The sequence below is a fragment of the Chelonia mydas genome, chromosome 8 (genome assembly GCF_015237465.2).
Source record: "Chelonia mydas isolate rCheMyd1 chromosome 8, rCheMyd1.pri.v2, whole genome shotgun sequence".
NCBI lineage: Eukaryota > Metazoa > Chordata > Testudines > Cheloniidae > Chelonia > Chelonia mydas.
This window is the reverse complement of record NC_057854.1, coordinates 74,555,320-74,574,418: the sequence shown is the minus strand read 5'-3', so window position 1 is coordinate 74,574,418 and position 19,099 is coordinate 74,555,320. Positions and strand designations below refer to the sequence as shown.

Here is a 19,099-nt window from a genome sequence, read left to right as displayed (position 1 = left end):
AGGAACAGGATACACGCAGTATCATTGGTCTGATCTGGGATGACAATTCCTATGTTCTTTATGAACTCAGTCAAGAAAGAAATAAGTCTATATTTTATTTCTAGACTTTTGGTGCATAAAAGACACTCCTGCTTTTTTTTGCCCGCTATCAAACTTTAACAAATATTTATAGAGACAGCCAGTTGTTGTCTGTCATTTAGAACACTGGGACCTATGTGGATAACTATTTCTGGAGCATCCAGTTCCTATAAAAAGCGGGGGGGGGGGAGGAGGAGAAAATCAATGGATGTGACAAGATCTATTCATAAAAACCTGAAAACTGATGAAGAATGATCAGGGAATGTCATCTGTTTATTACAACAATTCCACAAATAAAAGTATGTTATCTGTACAATGATGGTGACCCAAGTTTACAGGTGCATGGGTAAAATACATTTGAAAATAAAGGAAACCCTTGGGCCAGATCCAGAGAGCTATGCTGATTGACAGCAGCTTATGACCAGGATCCCAATTCTGCAAACTGCAGAGCACCCTAAACTCCCACTGAGATCAATGAAAGTTGACGGAAATTGGCACCTTGCAAAATTCATCCGCACAAGGATTAGAACCCTTGCAGGTGTGTCCCCTAATCATAGGCTATAGAATCATTCTCAATCTGTCTGGTCCAATGACTATTTAATCCAAAGTGGAACAGCTCCAACAGGTGAGACTAAGAGACCCAATTTAGCATACCCTACAACTCCATGGCTAGGGCACTCTTCCAGGATATGGGAGACATAGGCTCAAGCCCCTCCTCCATATCAGAGAATAGGAGGGCTCTAACCGTGGTCTCCCACATCTCAGCTGAGTGTTCCAGCTACTGGGTAAATGGGGAGTGGGGCAGCATCACCACCTCTTCTGTTTTTTCCAAGAAAGGGTTGAGCTGGCTTAGGCACCTAACTTCAGTAGAGGATTCACAGCTGTGAACCCTCAACTGAAGGGAAGCAGCCACCTCCCTCCCTGAGATGGGACAGTACTCAGGCCACACCCCTCTCCTCTGCATTTCCTCTGGCTAATGCAGGCAGCTCCCTGCTCAGCTTGCTGGCTTTTGTCGATCCCATTCTTCAGCAGCTAACTCTCCCCAGTCATTGCACAGGGACTCTAGGCACCTCATGGCTGAGGATTCTGACAGGCAGCAGGGTGGCTAAAGATAGGCATTGCAACTCTGAGCCTAAGTCCAGGACCCATGAGGCCCTAGGAAGTGCTCAACACTCAGAATCAGGTCCTTATTTTACTTTTACTGGGCTGAATGCAGAATGATACTTTCCAATCACACAGTGCTGCTTGTTTCTCAGAGAGACTTAGTAGAGCTGAGTAAGGCAGAGCTGCCTGTGTGGAACTTGTTCAACATATAAAGACAGACATTAAGTGCCTGGAATGACCACCAAGCTACACATCCAGACTAGCCTACACCAGCGTTTCTCAAACTGGGATCCATGGACCCCTGGGGGTCCACAAGGGTACTCCAGGGGGTCCGTCGGCCCTGCTAATCTTCTCCTCCCCTTCCCTCCCAGCACCTCCTGCATGCCGGGGAAGAGCTGCTCAGTGGTGTACAGGAGGCAGAGAAGCGGGGACGGGTCACACTTGGCGGGAGGGAGCAGAAAGAGGCAGGGAAGAGGTGGAGCGGGGGGTGGGGTCTGGGGCTGAGCAGGGGGCTTGGGATCCATGAAAGTGTTTAAATAAAAATGGGGGTTCTCGGGTTGCTAAAGTTTGAGAACCGCTAGCCTACACTAACATATATAAAACGGAGAGACACCAATTGGTCTTTCTTGCTGAGACACTTGAAGATACACCACTGCACTCTAGAGATGGAAAACCTTGTTATCAAATGTAAGTGGAGATGGGGGATAACTGGAGACTAAACTCAGATAATCTTTCAGAAACCGTGCCAGTCTCCCTGCTCCTCCATCTCCCTTCCTGCCTCTTGGTCTCCCTAGCTTGTTTGGTTTTATGGACTTTTGCCTCTTGAGTTAATGTATTCTTTCTAAACGGCATTTCAACATTGATCTCCCTAGGTATCCAGCATCCTTTTCTGGATTAACTCTTGGGTACCATATGGTGCAAATGACCTTTTGCGTATTCTCTGAAACAATATTAAGAAACTTGCCAGACTTCGGACTTCTTTGGCATTGTGCCTTGTGGCTCCATTACCTGATAAGAGAATGTGACATGGCCTGGAAGTAACAGAGTGGATTTTGCCTTTTTTTTTTTTTTTTTTTTTAAAAAGATAACAGAGAGAGTGTTGCTTTAGTTTTCTTCTCTGTTTCTCTCCCCCACTTGCTGTCCTGAAAACATTCCCTGAAACATTCCTTCCCCAACAAGCTTCTGTCAGAACCACATCTCTTGGCCTTTGTTTATACAAGAAAAATTGTACTGGATTTTACCAAGTTGATTTTAGCTTAATTAAGTGAAAGTTAAACCAGTTTAAATGCATTTACATAGGGAATTGCACCAGTGTAACTAGAGTGATTTATGGTGAAATTCTGGCTTCATTGCAATTGCAGTAAGAGTTTTGCCACTGACTTCAGTGGTGCCAGAATTTCACCTTAAAACTGAGTTAGTTAAACAAGTAGAACTTTCCTAGTATAGACAAGGTCTTGTTCTATTTCCTTTTTTCATCCATTTGATTTGGTGATTGAGCCCTTAGACTCACAAATCAAGTGGGACAAGTGAATGTGGTTTTGATCAATTTTTTCCTTTGCTGAAATTAGAAGTTTCTTTCAGAAGCATTTTAATTTTCTTGAAATTTTCTCATTTTTCAATTAAAAAGTTCATTTATCATTTTCAGTTATTTACCAGTTTTAGGTTTGGGATTTCTTTTCCAATTGCCAATTTTGAATTGTCAGTTTAGTCAGATGCTAAAATTTTTCAGAATAAATACATTAAAGGAATTCTATTTCAGAACTTAATATTTTTAAATATGTTAGAAAATAAAATGTTACAATTCTACAAGATTTCAGAAAACAGAATATCAGTTTGTTCTGGGAAAAAAACAGAAAGAAATCCTTAAATTTGTTATGAATAAAAAAACAAACATACCAACAGACCAGTTCTATTCTCAGCCTTTCTTCAGAATCTAGACAGACATAGTATCAAGCATTATTGGGTCTATATATGCAAGATGTGCTAAGGATATAGGGTAAAACTGCCCAAGCACTTAACTGATGTAGGCCCCTAAACTCCCATTTTCAATAGCCACTTAGGTATTTAGGAGCCTACATTTCAATGAAAGTCAGTAACCTAAATTCCATTATGTGCTTAAGTCACTTTTGAAAATGAAACTTGAGTTCTTAAGTCATTAGGTGCTTTTAGAAATTTTACCCATAGGCCCTAATTCAGCAGTCCATCCCTATTCAGCAAAGCACTTAAGCACATCAGTAATCTCATTGATCACTTCATTGAAACTACACACATACTTAAGCACCTTGTTGGATTAAGAACATAGTTCTTATACTGACTACACAACTTGAATTTTCTAGGTTTGCTTAGTGGTTTAAAAAAAAAAAAAAAACACGAAGATTCAGGGATCGGCAACCTTTGGCACGCGGCCCACCAGGGTAAGCCCCCTGGCGGGCTGGGATGGTTTATTTATCTGCTGCGTCTGCAGGTTTGGCAGATTGCGGCTCCCACTGGCTGCGGTTTGCCGCTCCAGGTCAATGGGGGCTGCGAGAAGTGGCAGCCAGCACATCCCTCGGCCCGCACCGCTTCCCACAGCCTCCATTGGCCTGGAGTGGCGAACCGCGGCCAGTGGGAGCCAAGATCAACCGAACCTGTGGACGCAGCAGGTAAATAAACCGGCCCAGCCCGGCAGTGGGCTTACCCTTGTGGGCTGCATGCCAAAGGTTGCCAATCCCTGGCTTAGGTCTTTATGTTGCTGGGTATTGGGACATTTTCTTCTCAAAACCTTAGCTGTCTCTAACACCATGCTGTTCTGAAAAAGACTTTATTTTGAACTTGATTACCAAAGTGACACCAGACACAGTAACTTCAGGTCAATAGCGGTGGTTATAAAGGTACCCACTGAACCAGTGGGACTCTTACTGTGGTTAGGACTGACTTTTAATTTTGTAATGTTCTTGTACATTTTAGATCTTTTTAGGACTAAGCTTTGTTACAGAATAGTATCTCATCAGGTGGTGGGTAGGAGAGATTTGTAAAAAGATTAAAATAAAAATGAGGAAATGTGATAACCAACACTACCCGTCAACTTTCCTGTGTTGATAGTTCATGTACTGTAGAATAGGAAGCAGCCGTGTTTGTTGTGTTTTGATGTGTTCAGCTGAAATATTTTCCAACCTATGCGCTAACTGCTCCTGTTGGAATTAACCACTAGTAGCTATATATCAAACACAAACAGATAAACATATAATATTCATAAAATACAGGCAGCTCCCACATCCTTCCCACATACAACCTTTAAAGATTTTTGTAATTATCTCCAACTTCAACATTATCTCTACTGAGGATAGAGTGGGTATATGCAAAAACAAATTTTAAAGACAGAAAAATCAGGTAGGTCTACAGGACAAGCTGCTATCTTTACACAGCTTTAAATTGTATGAAGTGAGTCACATGAAAAAAAAAAAGTGAAGCAGAGTTTTATACAAGATAACCCTGTGGGCAGGAAGCCCTCCAAATGAACACCACCACCTCATCATTGAGAGAATCCCGAAGTAAAGTAATCATATGCCTCTAAACCTCAATAATTACCAAAACCTCCCAATCTTGTAGATAAGATGTGAGGAAGTAGGTCATAACAATAAAATAAAAATAAATAAAAAAAACCACCCACAACCTAACAACACACCCCCCAATGGGACTACTCACTGAGTAAGGCACTACTCAACACGAATAAAGATGTTAATATGGCCCAAATGGGAGTTGACTACTGATAGACCACTGGATTTCTCCTATTAGCAGCCATGGCAGCAAGGAAATGCATCAAACTATGGCTCATAAGATACTGTTACAGAACTAAACCTGGCTAGGATTAGAGAGAGTCCAGACTTGTGAGGAATGTTGGTCTTAAGGAACAAAGCCAAAAAGCTTGTGTTACTAATAGCAAACAATTACCTTGCACAGAAATTACATTGGACATCTAGAAAGATGCCAGTCCCACTCATATACTGAGTAACACATTGTTACTTGATAACAATTCTGCACCAAATAGCCATATACTTAACTGGGGTTAAAACCACTATACTAATTACAGGTGGACTACTGGTGTATAACATTATATCAAATACCCTATGCATATATTTGTATAAAAACAAATGCCTCAAGTACCAGTGTATATTCTTAAATAGAATACTACTGTGGCTATAAAAACACAGGTTCCCCTGTACACTTACCTGTGTATTTTTGAGAGACAACATGCATGCTACATGCCATTATTTATTTGTATAGCACTCAAAATACTCAAAACACCCAGTAAAATACAAAAAGTTTTAAATTGGCCCAATGCACATAGACAACGTTCAAAACAAAAAACCCTACAAATGTCCTCTATTGTTCCTCCTTTTACAGATTGTGATTTCGCAGTAAAATGTTGTTACTGTTTAAATGTGCTAGGGCAGAAATCTCAAGCAAGATCAGAAAAAGCATGTGTGTGTTAACATTACATGATGTTGCTATCAATGCAATCTATGGGGTGGAGCAATACAACCTATGCCCAATGTGCCTAGTTAAAACTTTCAAAACAAACAAACAGCACAGTCACCATGAGACGTTGTATTCCACTGCTACTTTGTGGAATCACTGCAATAAATTAAAAGTCCAGAATAGAGAGAAAATAGAAAAAAGGTAGTTTTATAATGGGTGTGGTATTGTTGGTTCCAATATTCAATTGTAATCGACCTTATATTTCCAACGTGCCAAGATTTCACTAACCATTTTATTCATTGTAAAGGCTTTCTTTCTCTGCAATTCTCCCCTGCTCCCCAATTACCCCTACCTCATTACAGTTATGTTGACTGTGTGTGTATGCACACGACAGAAGCTTTTCAAAAGTTTGTACTGCAAATTCTCCTAGGTTGAGATTTAGAAGTCCATCCCAATTCAGCAAAGCAGGTAAGTGTGTGCTTACCTTGAGGCACCCGCTTAAGTCCCACTGAATTAAAAACTTCCTTTAAAAATAGAGTTTAAAAGGTTTTTACAAGTTTGAGAGCTGAGTTGACGAGAAAGAGTTGTTGTTTTTTTTTTTTTTTAAACACAATACCTAGCAGAGTTTCAGCCACTGAGTGCCCCAGTCTGCACTGCTGGAGGAAAAGTAATTCACCTTTGAAAGAAGTTGAGTTTCATTGACTATCAGTTTATAGTTTCCCAAAAGATTATAGGAACAGGGACTTACTGGGATCAAGCAGTATACAATGCAAATCTCTAATGTGAGATGCTTTCTGTATTCTATGTGACATACGAATTGTCACAAACTTTACTGTTGTGACTTTGGTTCCCTCCCCCACCACCTTTTTTTTTTTAATATATATAAGAAGCCACTGTTTTCTTGGACGCCTCATCTTTCTGTTAATTGGTGACAACTGCAATCAGAACCACCTTCACAACATTTCTAATGCATATGACATCGTTTCATTAGATACTGTTATTCTCTATTCTCACTGGCATAAGGAAGTATGCATGTGTATCAAGAAAATCTGCTACTAGTAAAACACATTTTTCCAGTGTAGTTTTATTTCAGCTACAGGGCACTATAGAAAGACAGGCCTTTGTATTAGAACTATTCTTTAGACTGCTTCGTGTTCAGTGCATACATTTTTGTGGAGCTGTTCCTTGTAGTCAAAAAAGTGCGACAGACAGGTGCATATTACAATGAGAATATTTTATTGGACTTTGATGAAGCTGGCACTAGAAAACAGTGGTCTAGCAGTTGAGATCCTTGCATTGAGAGGGCACGTTGTTATCTGAAGTAAATATGTTGCTATGATTTTTGTGACTTGATTGACAGAACTATTTAGTGTGAAGTTTAAAATCCTATTAGGGGTGAATCAGACTTAGGTTTCATGCCTGTAACATTTTTAAACACAGTTGTATGGTGAGGACTACTTTGAGTTATATCATTTCTTGATCTAGTAGCAAAGAGATTCCAACGTGATTTAATATAATCAATTACAATAAATTATAGCAATATTTTAAAATCAATCGGATTAAGAGAAATACACTTTCAAGTTGTGGTCTGACAGACAAATCCCAGTATTTTCAGTGGATCTTATTTCACATATATTCATGATGTTATTAAGTATAGAAGAAAAATTCCTTTAAGTGTCAGAGGTTTGAACAGACAGAAAAGGCACCACAGAGTGAGGTTACTCTTCAACCTGATTAGATGACTGTTTATAACACTCTCATCTACGTAAAGGTATTATACTTGTCTCAATCACATTAAAATCACCATTATAACAGCACTACTACTTAATGCTCAAAGTGTGTAGCTTCAATGATGGTATTCTAAAATGAATCATAATAATAATAATAATAATAATATCATCCAGACATTTAATATCTACATATTTCAGCTTGGCAGTGCTCATAAATGCTACACAGCACTATGAAGTTTTTCTTATACTGAACCATGCTCACATAATATATGTTCACTACAGAATGCTCCTGTAACTCTCACTTTTACCAGCAAAAAAGGATCTGGTTATCAATATATACACAATGACATTATCCTACTTTGAAGTGCTTTTTATGGACAGATGAGCACATTTTATTTTGGACAGGGAAATGAATCTCAGTCATGAGAAATGAAATAGCAGGAGCTTATGGTGATTGAATTTATGAAGACAAATATCGGGACTTAACCAGAAAAGTCTAATGCAAATATTTTCATTTAGAAATAAGGTACCAATGATTTAGCAAATCCGATTTATGGGCTGCTAGACAATTTTTTTAAATTTAGAAAGAAACATTTTACATGTTTATCACATTTGCCTAAATCAAGCTTTTGAATCATATGAAATGTAAGCCAGGATTGCATGAGAGCATCTCTTACCTCATGTCAATGGACTTAGCTAATTTCTTGTTTATCAATAAAAGAAAAGGAGTACTTGTGACACCTTAGAGACTAACGAAGTGCCACAAGTACTCCTTTTCTTTTTGCGAATACAGACTAACACGGCTGCTACTCTGAAACTTGTTTATCAATGATTCCCCAACATCTATTTATTAATAAACTCAGCTGATTCTTTGGCAAGTGTACATACAAAATTTGGACCAGATTCACCCCTACAGTAGCCTCACCAAAATCAGTGGAATTACACTAGCCGTGTAGTTAGCACAGTGGACCAAGTACCAAGGCCTTGATCCAGTACCCACTGCAGTTAAAGGAGTCTTTCCATTGATTTCAATAAGCAGTAAACTGGGTTCTAAACCACTTCACTGAGGCTGCACCAGTTTTAGTCAACTTTGAATGTGACCACTGAAAGCCAAAAGCATGGAGCATCCTGCCTTTTGGACAAGAGGACATCCTCACTGGTAAAGTCATTGTGCTGATTCATTCATTGTGCCCGTCTCAGTTAAAGGGCTGCATTCAATCTATGGCAATCATGTGATATCTGCATTTTTCACCAGTACACAAATTGAAATCTGACAGATTGCTAATGAGCTGATGTTGGAATAACTGAATAGTCTGTTATCATTTGTCCATTCACAGTTACTTCACCAGCCCATCTGTGCATGGAATACAGCTACTATGGAGCAAGCAGGGTGGGGGACATTTTCACCATTCACACCTTTTGCCACTGTAGGCCTCTGGGAAAGGCCTTCACTAATTAAAGTTTTTAAACAAACATATTGCCAGATTTCCCACACTGTTATTAAACTACGCTGTGTTGTTATGAAAGGTGCTGCATGACAGCAGCTTGAAGATTTAGATATTTTTTACATATTTCTCAACATGAGCATAATGTTTGTGTTCCAAACAGCAATTCAGATAGTATAACATCTGATTTAAAATACTGTAATATGCAATTCACAGACTGCTTCTTAGCAAAATTCAAATATTTATATCCTAATCACTCTGGGCCAGAGTCTGATACCCTTACTTATGCTGGATAGCAGTGGCCCCATTTAAAAGTGTTTGTTTGTTTTGATGGTCAAAAAACCCTCTGAAAACCATCAAAAGATTTTTGGATTGGGCTACACAGCAGGAACCATCACTGCTTCAAGACAGACAGGTGCCAGTCACAAATCAGCAGGCTACTTGTGGAGCGTTAGCCAATTTGAATAAGTATATTGGAATCTGGCTGCACATCAGCAGGTTTCAAAAGTGATAATTAAAGTTTAGTGCTCAATGTTTCCTTGTAAAGACTTCTCTTCTTTTTTTGGATAAACTGGATAGAAAAAGTGTTTTAACATGAGGACTCTTTTGCAGACAACTGCCTAAATGGCAAGATGTAGATCTGCCCGTTGTCTTGTCTATGCTCAACTTTCCCATGTTCCAGAAGCTCCTCCCTTACTGTTATATGCTGGAAATTGTGTGCAACACTTCATTCCTTATCAGCAGTAAATGTAGTACTTGTGAAAGATGCCAGACAGACAGTCCTTACAGTCAGATTTTTTTATCCCCACAACAGGTACAGTGCAAAGAGTAGTCATTCAGACATCCCCTCCCTACTAGTATGCCTCCACCTTACTCTGAAGGGACCATGGCTGCTGGCCTCCCTGCTCAGACTGACAGCGTGGGTACTGCCCACCTATACCATGACAGACCACCAGAGGTTCATGGTTTTAGGTCACTCCATACTACTGAGCTGGGCTGGTTCTGAATCAGGGAACTGTTATCCCATAAGCTAATAGTTCCCAACGAACTGTGCTCCCATGGAGCACCTCCACATAGCTAGCCGTGCCACCCTTCAAGTGTTGTGTAGCTCCTACTAAGGATCCTTTTGGGTTTCCAGAGGGTTTTTTAAGCAAATAAAGAAACAAAACAAAAGTGGAAGCTCCTCTCTCTGTCCTGCGTGGCTGCTTCATGTCTTCCTTTATCAAGTGTAAATCCAGCCCTGAGCAGATTTACAGAAAAAACACAGGTTTGAGAGCTAGCAAGCACATAGGAGGACAGAGCCATTCTGCAAAGTGACATGGAGGGATTACAGTAATGGGGATTACAGTCAATGAAAGCAGGTTCAGTTTTAGTGGATATGAAGTCCTACGCTATGGGAGAGGATGTAAATAAATAGCTGCACCTGTTGCATTCAAATTAGTGTATTTTCCTCTTGTCCCTTTACTACTGTCCCAACGTTGGGATTTTGTTGCTGTTTTGTTTTTAATGTAGCTAAGCAGGGAAGAGGGGCCCTCTCTCTTACTAAGTGACCACAGCATGAAGTGTTGACAACCATAACAGGCATGAAAGCCTGGAGCCCACCCAGTCCCCAACAATGGATGCAATTTAGCTGTTAATAAAATCTTGATATTTAGTAGCGTTACTGATTTTTTAAATGAATTTCATGTGCTATTTAAAGCAGTGCCTACACAGACAAAAATACCCCACAACAGTTTGATTTCATTGACAAACATTAGAATGCATTGGCTCCTGTTGTTATATTATACAGTTAAATATATGGGACCAGAGAGCAGGGATTTCCTTACACTCCCCTGAATTTCGCCAATACCTCCCCAGTTTTGTGAACTAGTTACATGCAGTGTTGCCATTTTAGTGATTGTTTGGAAATTTGAATTGAAATTGAAACATTAATACAAACTTTAAAAGCATATACAGTGTATGATAAAACATGTGTAGCTCAAAAAGTATAATAGATTTGAAAAGTATGAACATAGACTAGCTTCCTTATACAGCTGTTGTTTTTTAGGACAATGTCAGTGCATTCATTTTGGTGATGTTGGCCAGCCTAATAATTTCAAATTATGATTCGTAAGCAAAGTCTAAATGAGCTCTCCCTGACAGCTAGTGATGAGCTAGGGGCTAGGGGGAAAGGCTTCAGGACCAGATTGTATTTATATTCACACCTAATCTACCTAGGTGTCCAGCAAACAGAGCTGTGTTGCCCAGGTGATAGATTTTGGCTGGGGTTGGGTTACAAATCACTTGAATGTGGGGGGAGGGGAGGGGTAATGAAATGTTGTTATTCTTATCGTAGGAGTAAAGGGCAGTAGAACTGTGCTTAGCCTGTCCTGACTGAGGGCATCGAGAGAGAGGGTGGGGACAGGTGCTTTGCTTGACGGTCTGCCTGAGTCACAAGTACTTTTTGACTTACCCCTCTCCACTATTAAAAGACTATCTATGGAGCCTAATCAGCTCTGTCTTTAGTTTTGTTAAGTGACCACTGCAGCTGAAATCACTGATAATCAGGTCTAAGTGATTAGACCTGCTGTGGGACAGTTTCTCTGTGGAAGAGATGGCCCAGTCTGCACTAGCAGCAAGGTTCCCCCACTGAGAGCTCAGCTGAAATCACAGAGAGCTGGATGGAACCTCAAGAGACCAACTCGCAGAGGTCACGGTGGCAGGTGGCAGCAGAAGGTGACGGTGCAGGGCCATTGGCAACAGAGCGATGGAGTCAACGGTGGCACAACGAACAACAGCGGCCAGAGTGAACAGTGAACAGCTGGAGGAATGAGCAAGGTGCCTTCTTGCCCCCATGTGGGAGGTGAACTCATGTGAAAGCACCTCTGAACTCTGAGTCTCCACTGACCAAGGACAACACCGATGAATGTTAATGAGGCTGTTAAGAATGCTGGAGACACAGAGTTCATGTGAACAAACATTGCTGTGGCATCATACTTTCTATTTAAGCAAGAGACACTATACACTACAAACTGGAGGTCAATGTTAAGTGCATTGTCACTTGTTCATCCTGAAGTTGAATACTGGTTCCAAACGAGAACAGCAAATGTGGTCTTTCTGCAAGAAACTCAACTGACTGGCTAGAAGCATGTGGTGCAACAGTGAAAGACTCAACAGTTGAAAAAGTGAAGAACTCTCTCACCACATTCAAAAAATTTGTGTACATGGCTGATGAATGCACCGATGCAAATGGGCATCAAGTATTAAGTCATTGTGTATGTTATCCTGATGTCAGTGGTAGGCCAGTAGATGCATTTCTAGATGTTCAAGTTATAGAAGACACATCAGCTGCATCTGTGACAACCCACATCTTAGAAGAGTTAAATGCTTGTCAACTGGACCCCAAACAGATGGCTGCTTGTGCATTTGATGGAGCTGCAAACTTCTCTGGAAGATATGGTGGAGTACAAGCTTTGCTCAGAGAAAAGTGTAACCCTAATCTCTCCTATACACACTGCAGAGGCCATCTACTCCAACTAGCGCTGCAGACTCTTCAAAAGGCATTAAAAAAAAAAAATCTATAAATTTAATGACTTCATTATATTCTTTTTTTCAGCAAGAGTCCAAAAAGACTGAATACCTTGGAAAATATAGAAGATACACTAGGACTGAAATTCAAATTTGTCCAACCTGGGAAAACCCTCAGATTTTCTCATGAGCAATTCTTGACTGTTGTCTTAAAATTACTCCAGCCATTATTATTGGCTTTGGAAAGTATCTACTAAGATAGGATGGATCTAAGTAGTGAGGCTGGTGGATTACTTTTGCTACTATGTTCAGAAAAGACTATTGCCATTCTCTCTCTTGTAAGTCTACTGTTGAAACTACTTGGGTCATTAAGCAATGCCATCCAGGCATCTGCTACAACAGTAGTAGATCTTTGTCCAGCAATAGAAACTACATTTGGATCAATCAGAGAGCTATCCATTTGAAAAAGTACTGGAAGAAGCAAAGACTTCAGTCCAGAAGTTGACTAATGAAGGCATTTATATTGAATCCTTAAGTGAAGAGGCCAAGAAGTGTTTGTTAAGACAACTGAAAAAGTACACAATCTTGTACTCTACACAATTCTTAAAAATCTGTAACAGAGACTTCTAGATTCTACTCAGCTGCTACGTAGCTTTTACAGATCTCTGTCCTATAAAACACTGACAATTGAGTGGAGTAAGGCACTACCAGCAATGGGGCTGCCATGGGCTCAGGACCGAATAGAGAATTTGAACACAGTGGAATATCATATGATGAATTAATGAAGATTTGACTTCAACTTCTTTTTTTATCATCACTAGTGGCTTGACCCGATCTTTGTGCTATGTTTCCTGGGATGAAAGAAGTAGGAATTCATCTCTTGCTACTCCCAGTCACAACAAACTACAGCTGAGCGTTCTTTTGCCTCATTGAATAGAATTTTGTGTTCTGAAAGAAGTCGCCTTCTGCCTGATCATGTGAATGAACTAATGAGCATATCTATTGAAGGAATGGAAGTACCAGACACACGAGAAGCCACAAAAGATGAACACACTGCATTCAATAAGTTCAATAACAGAGTTGTGCAAAATTATAACAAGAAACCAAGAAGGATGTAGATGTAGTGCTTCATAGAGGGCTTGAGTAGCCAACTTTAATTTGTGTGATGGTTTTAAAACATGAGTTAAAACTAAAAAATGGTCATGAAACATTTTTCAGTTTTTACTATGCTACCATACAGCCCACTTTCACCCTCATGGTCTCACCCCTCACCGGTCCTGACCCCTCCCCCAACCCCAGTAAATTCGAACACCCCTACCCCCACCCCAATTTAAATTCCTGGGGAAAACACTGCCAGAGAGATTCTTCAGAGGCATATATGAAATTCCAAAGGAAGTAATGTGCAAGCATCTGCAGGGACAATAGTGCCTATGTAAAAGAATGCTAAACATAGGATAAGCAGAAAAGCAAAAGATAAAGCCCTAATAAGCAAATTCTCTACCCCACCTCCCAGTCCCAAGTTGGAAATCTTGGATGAAGCAGTAAAAGGTGTTTCCATTCCAGGCAGCTTGAACTTCCAAAAGAAAGGCACTGTCTCATCGGAGAACCATAGGTAACACTGACCTCATTTTTCAGTATTACAAGAGGTCGGACTTTCAAATGGATCAACTGTTCTTGAAATACCCTCCCGTGTAATTAAGGCAAACAGGCTTTTCTTCTCCTTCAGTCATGTATTTCTTCTCTGTTTCTGTTTGCTTTTAATTCAAGGAACAGGTGGATAGTGACCATGGAAAGAAGAATCAAACTGAGTGACATTCCACTCTGTAAAGTTACAGTTTTTGAAAGGTGCTGCCCTGACAGCTCTGGATTCTAAAGCTTCCAGTTCAGCCATAGAACCAATATGGTACAGGAAACACACTGCCAGCTTTCCTACACTGTCCTGCCAAACTACACCAAACTCTGATCATAAAAGATTCCCTCTAAGGATAACAGCATAGTTCAGTATCCAGCCCCATCTGTTGATTCTATCCTGGTTCTGACACTAACTCTTTGTGTCCTAAGCCAACACAATGTCCCTGCCTCAGTTTCCCCATCCATAAAACATGGATGATGTGAGGATTACTTTAAAACACTTTGAAGCTGAAAAGTATTATAGATTGCTGTTATAGTGCCAGGTGGAGTGGTGATGTTTTTGGTGATCCAGCTCTTATCACACTCTTTTGCTGTATGCCACTTAACAGCTGTCAGATGGCAAAAGCTTTCGGTCTTACCACATCAGGCTGGGTTTGACCAAGCTATGATAAAAAGACTCTCTCATTGTCAAGTCCCTGAGTCACCAAGGTACCATGTACAAAGAGTTCAATCCCCCCCCCCACCACTTCCATTTCCCATAAAAATAGATCACATTCTGATAAGTGCTCAGAAATGGAGGTTTGAGTATCATCATGCTATTGATCTAGGCAGGTTTTTAATATCATACTTCTCACCACGCTATGTCCTAGTTTTTATACCATGCTCATCACCATGAATTGGTGTTCTTGAATACCAAGAAAAATGGAGGTTCTCTGGGCTCAGTCCTCAGCGGAGCTGAACTTATGCCTGGCTCTTCTGGACAGGTTGTTTGGGGGTGAAGATGCCTCCAAGTCACCTTTCTGCTCTCCCAAGCCTGAGCAACAGCTCCCGGTGAAACTCAGTGGCTGCAACAGTCCCATAACAATGCTGCATCAGCCAAGGATTCTGAGGAACATCATGCACTCCATCTTGTTCCTATCTACTAGCCAAGCCTTTCTGGCTATGCAGAGGGTGGGGAGCAGGTGACATCAATCCAGCTATGCCAGGTTTATTCCCTTACGGCAGCTTTCTGGCTGCAAAGTAGCCAGAGTGGGGCCAAGGTTTCACTGTTAACTTTCTTTGCTTGAATGTTTCACGCCTCTGTTGAACTCTGCATCCAAATAAACCAGTACTCAAACTCTACTCCACTGAAAGTGAGCAGTTCTAGAGCTTGGATTTTCTTTACAGTCAGAATACTATTTAGAACTTAGCCCTATCCCTTGAGAAAAGCAAACACGATAGCAAAGTCATCACTTTAAGTCTAAACAGACGTTCACCTCATCATTCTGTGTCCATGTGAATGATGGCCTCCACAATGGAGGGGAAATTTACTTATGTGCAGGATCAGGCCCTCAATGCTAATTGTGGCACAGGTATCTATCCACTAGGAGTTGAACTGGGATCTGTCATTTCTATCAGAGGACAATGACTTGAGTGGCTGGTTTAAATTCAGCTGATCAATCGTCACCACAAGGCCTGACACTGCAAACAGGTAGGGGAATAGCTATTACTCACATGAGTAGTCCCACTGAGCCTTAAGGACTATTTGTGTGTGTGTGTGTGTGTGTGTGTGTAAGTGTAAGGGTTTGCAAAATCAGATTCCAGAATTGAAAGGTATTTAGTGTTATTTAGCATCCCTGATAAAAAGTCTGTAATTAGCCTAGTGTTCCCAGAAGTGGCATTGCCTACTTGCTACCCTGTAGCCCATACTACCAGGCCTCTTCCTTTTAATAGGACCAGTTATACTGAAGGAAATAGCAAGGCAAACAGCAAAGACACATAGGACAATGGAAGTATTATACCATAGTACTTAATGGAAACACACTTTATAGCCTCAAGTACTTGAGGGGGCAACCTTAATGAGCAGAAAATATCCATCTCCAATAAGAACATACTATCATAATCTCCCTCCATGTGATAAATAGGTTATAGGGTTTGCTCTTTGTCCCCTGCTTTTTGTTAGGCTAATGCTTTTTCCACATGATAATTTAACTAATTCTCTAAAAGCAAATCATAAGTTATCAGGACCCAATATAAGTGGATTTTCTTTAAAATGTTTAATCCATGATTCAAAACAAGTCTTCTCCAAATAAATGCTCTTTTTTTTAAGCTGGCACTGAAGATTTTGTTGTTCCCAATAATCAAGCTCCCAGTCAGCTAACTTCTCATTTAACACAATGTGGTCCTATTTCATTTGAACAAAAATTCATCATCCACAAGCAGAGACAGAAAATGTGTGAATGTCTAAAGCTTATGTAAATTAAGAGGCCATGCACACTGGTCCTAAAAATAGTAGATAATTATAGGCATTTCTTCACTATGCTATAATTATGGGCCTCCTGTCATCCCTCTATTCTGTAGAAGGTCACAGTAGTAGTATACAAAATTTACAGTATATTACAAGTTAAAAACACAATAATTAGCAACTGCGCATCTTCAGCACCAGTGATGAATGTTCACAGTAAATGTAAAAAAAAAAAAATTGCTTTATATGGACAGTACACACTTAAATTTAATCATCAACTCCTGCTACCAAGTGGGCAATATTCTCACTATTATAATGCTATTTTCCAAGATCATAGTACACCCTTGGGCTGAATTCATCCTTAATGAAGGAACAAGGAGCCAAATCTCCCACTATCACACCAGCAATGTATACCTTAAACATATTCCTTTAAACGTCATAATTCTATATCACTTATTCAATGACAACATCTAGGAGACTGGGAGAAAGGGCTAAGTATTATTTTTGACCATTATCATGAACATTTTACTTAATATGCAGAAAATGTACATCACAAGAGTGTATGAGTTGAGAGATTCTCAAATGATATGCATATCATTTTTCAGCTTCTTTACATGCTTGAATTTGAAAGGAGTAAGGAGATCATGCATACCCAGACCATAAGTCCACTTGTAAGGAATCAAACAATTCATTCATTTTTTGTATTGCCCCATTCTCTCATGTCTGGCTAAGGAGAATATTTCATGGAACATGCATCTTTTCATTGGGGAGGGGGTAGCTCAGTGGTTTGAGCATTGGCCTGCTAAACCCAGGGTTGTAAATTCAATCCTTGAGGGGGCCATTTAGGGATCTATGGCAAAAATTGGGGATAGGCCCTGCTTTGAGCAGGGGGTTGGACTAGATGACCTCCTGAGGTCCCTTCCAACCCTGATATTCTATGATTACAGGATTGCATAACCTTTCAGAACTCAAACAAGGTATGTTTGTAGCACCTTCCATCAGAGGATCTCAAGCATTAATGGATTAAGCACCCCAGATCACTGGGAGTTAAATATTACCCCTATTGTACAGATGGGGAAACTGAGGGATAGAACAATTAAGTGACTTGTCCCAAGTCCCACAGCAAGCCAGTGGCAAACCCAGGAACAGAAGAACCAAAGTCTCCTGCTTTAACTATTACACCATTCTTCTCATTTACAGTTGCATCCCCCAGATCATGACTGCAGAACTGTGCAATATAGAAACCCAGTTAATTGACCTGAAATGCCTCCATTCCCACATCAACTCCTGATGCAAAGTGCTGTAGTCTTACATCATTGACAAGATCAACAGAATCAGAGAGGGTCTCCTTGGGACTGAAGAAACCAAACCACAAACAAGATCCTCACACAAAACATCTGCCTTAATGGAGTTTGTGCCACTGAAACAAACAGAAGCCCTGGAGAATTTAAGGGAGGCTAGGCCCACCATCTGTGAAAGCATCCCACACCATTCATGGATGGTGTGAGGAGCTGCACATACCTCTTTGAGTACACCCAGGTGTCCCCACTCTTCAGCTCCCAGTGCCCCCTGCAAGCTGTCAGTTTTACCTCTTGCAAGTCTTCTGTGGGTCAGCCCCCTGGCCAGGCCACACAGTTTAAACCCCTTTTGGGGTACAATAAACTCAGAAGACGTTCCTTTCCCTGCAGGGCCATTTGTAAATAAAATTGTTTCTTACCCTTCTGAGGCTTAATTGCCCCTGAGGAATTAAATCAGTAGGGTTCCTCCTGAACTCCTGTTGCCAGCTGTAGCCAGTAATAGGCCCTAGCCTTGACCTGGTTCTTTCGGCTGTAACCTAGGGAGCCTCCCTCCTTGCTCCAAAGGCTCCAGCCACAAGCTGCCTTGCTAGCACCAGGCAGCTGCTTTTATTTCAGGTTGCTGGGCCTTGATTGGCTGTTGTTGTTCCCCAACCCTTCTAGTTGCTGGAGGACCAGATCTCAGTGGTTCCCAAAGTGGCTGCTCCCAGGATGCTTCTCTAGGCAAGCCCAGAGGTCTAATACTTGCTGCTCTTTTCCTCCCAGGCCATGTCTACATTACAAACTTATGTTGACAAACTATATTGGCACATAGTTGCCACAGTTAGTACGTCACTTGTGCTGTTCATACTTGGGTCTTTGTGTCAGTGGTGTACATAGTTACCAGGAGTGCTTGTGCTGATGCAGAGTGCAGTGCACCATTGTAGGGGCTGTTTCCTTTGTGTTTATTTACATGTTTACTGTGTTTATTAATCTTGTTCATGCTGTTGTGCTAATGGAACATTTAAAGGACTTGGAACTTTCCAGCAGGGACTGGCTCTGTGGAACTTTCATGACCCAGAACCATTATAAGGGCTGCATACCTGTCAGCAGTTGCTGTCCATTAGAGAGGCAGCCAGTAACAGTCTATTTGTGTGGGCTTCAGGAGGTTTCTTTCACCACAGATCATCGTCATCACCGAACCTCACCATCGATCTGAGTCATCTTACGCCTGAGACTTACCTGTCGTGTGTGACCCAATGAACTTACCATCTGTTCCTGTGCTCCTGATCTGCCGAGGTCCTGATCTGTGCTCCTCCTGTCCCTGGTAACCGCTGGAGGCAGTGGTAGGTCCAGGATCCACCTAGCCCAGCTGCAGATGACTGCCTACATACATCAGCTGCTGCGTGCGTCCATCATTATCCTGTG

The 19,099-nt window shown here is 40.9% G+C and overlaps 1 long non-coding RNA gene across 4 annotated transcripts in view; it reads right to left on the bottom strand.

The window, feature by feature from the left end:
- LOC122461450 overlaps positions 1-18,275 on the bottom strand; it is a 31,338-nt gene extending 13,063 nt beyond the window's left edge. For 2 of the 4 annotated variants that reach the window (XR_006283349.1, XR_006283346.1), the window contains exon 1: positions 18,115-18,275. This is a non-coding gene — a long non-coding RNA (uncharacterized LOC122461450). The remainder of the gene's footprint in view (positions 1-18,114) is intronic. The other 2 variants (XR_006283348.1, XR_006283347.1) reach the window with 2 other exon arrangements.
- Positions 18,276-19,099: the final 824 nt, after the last annotated feature.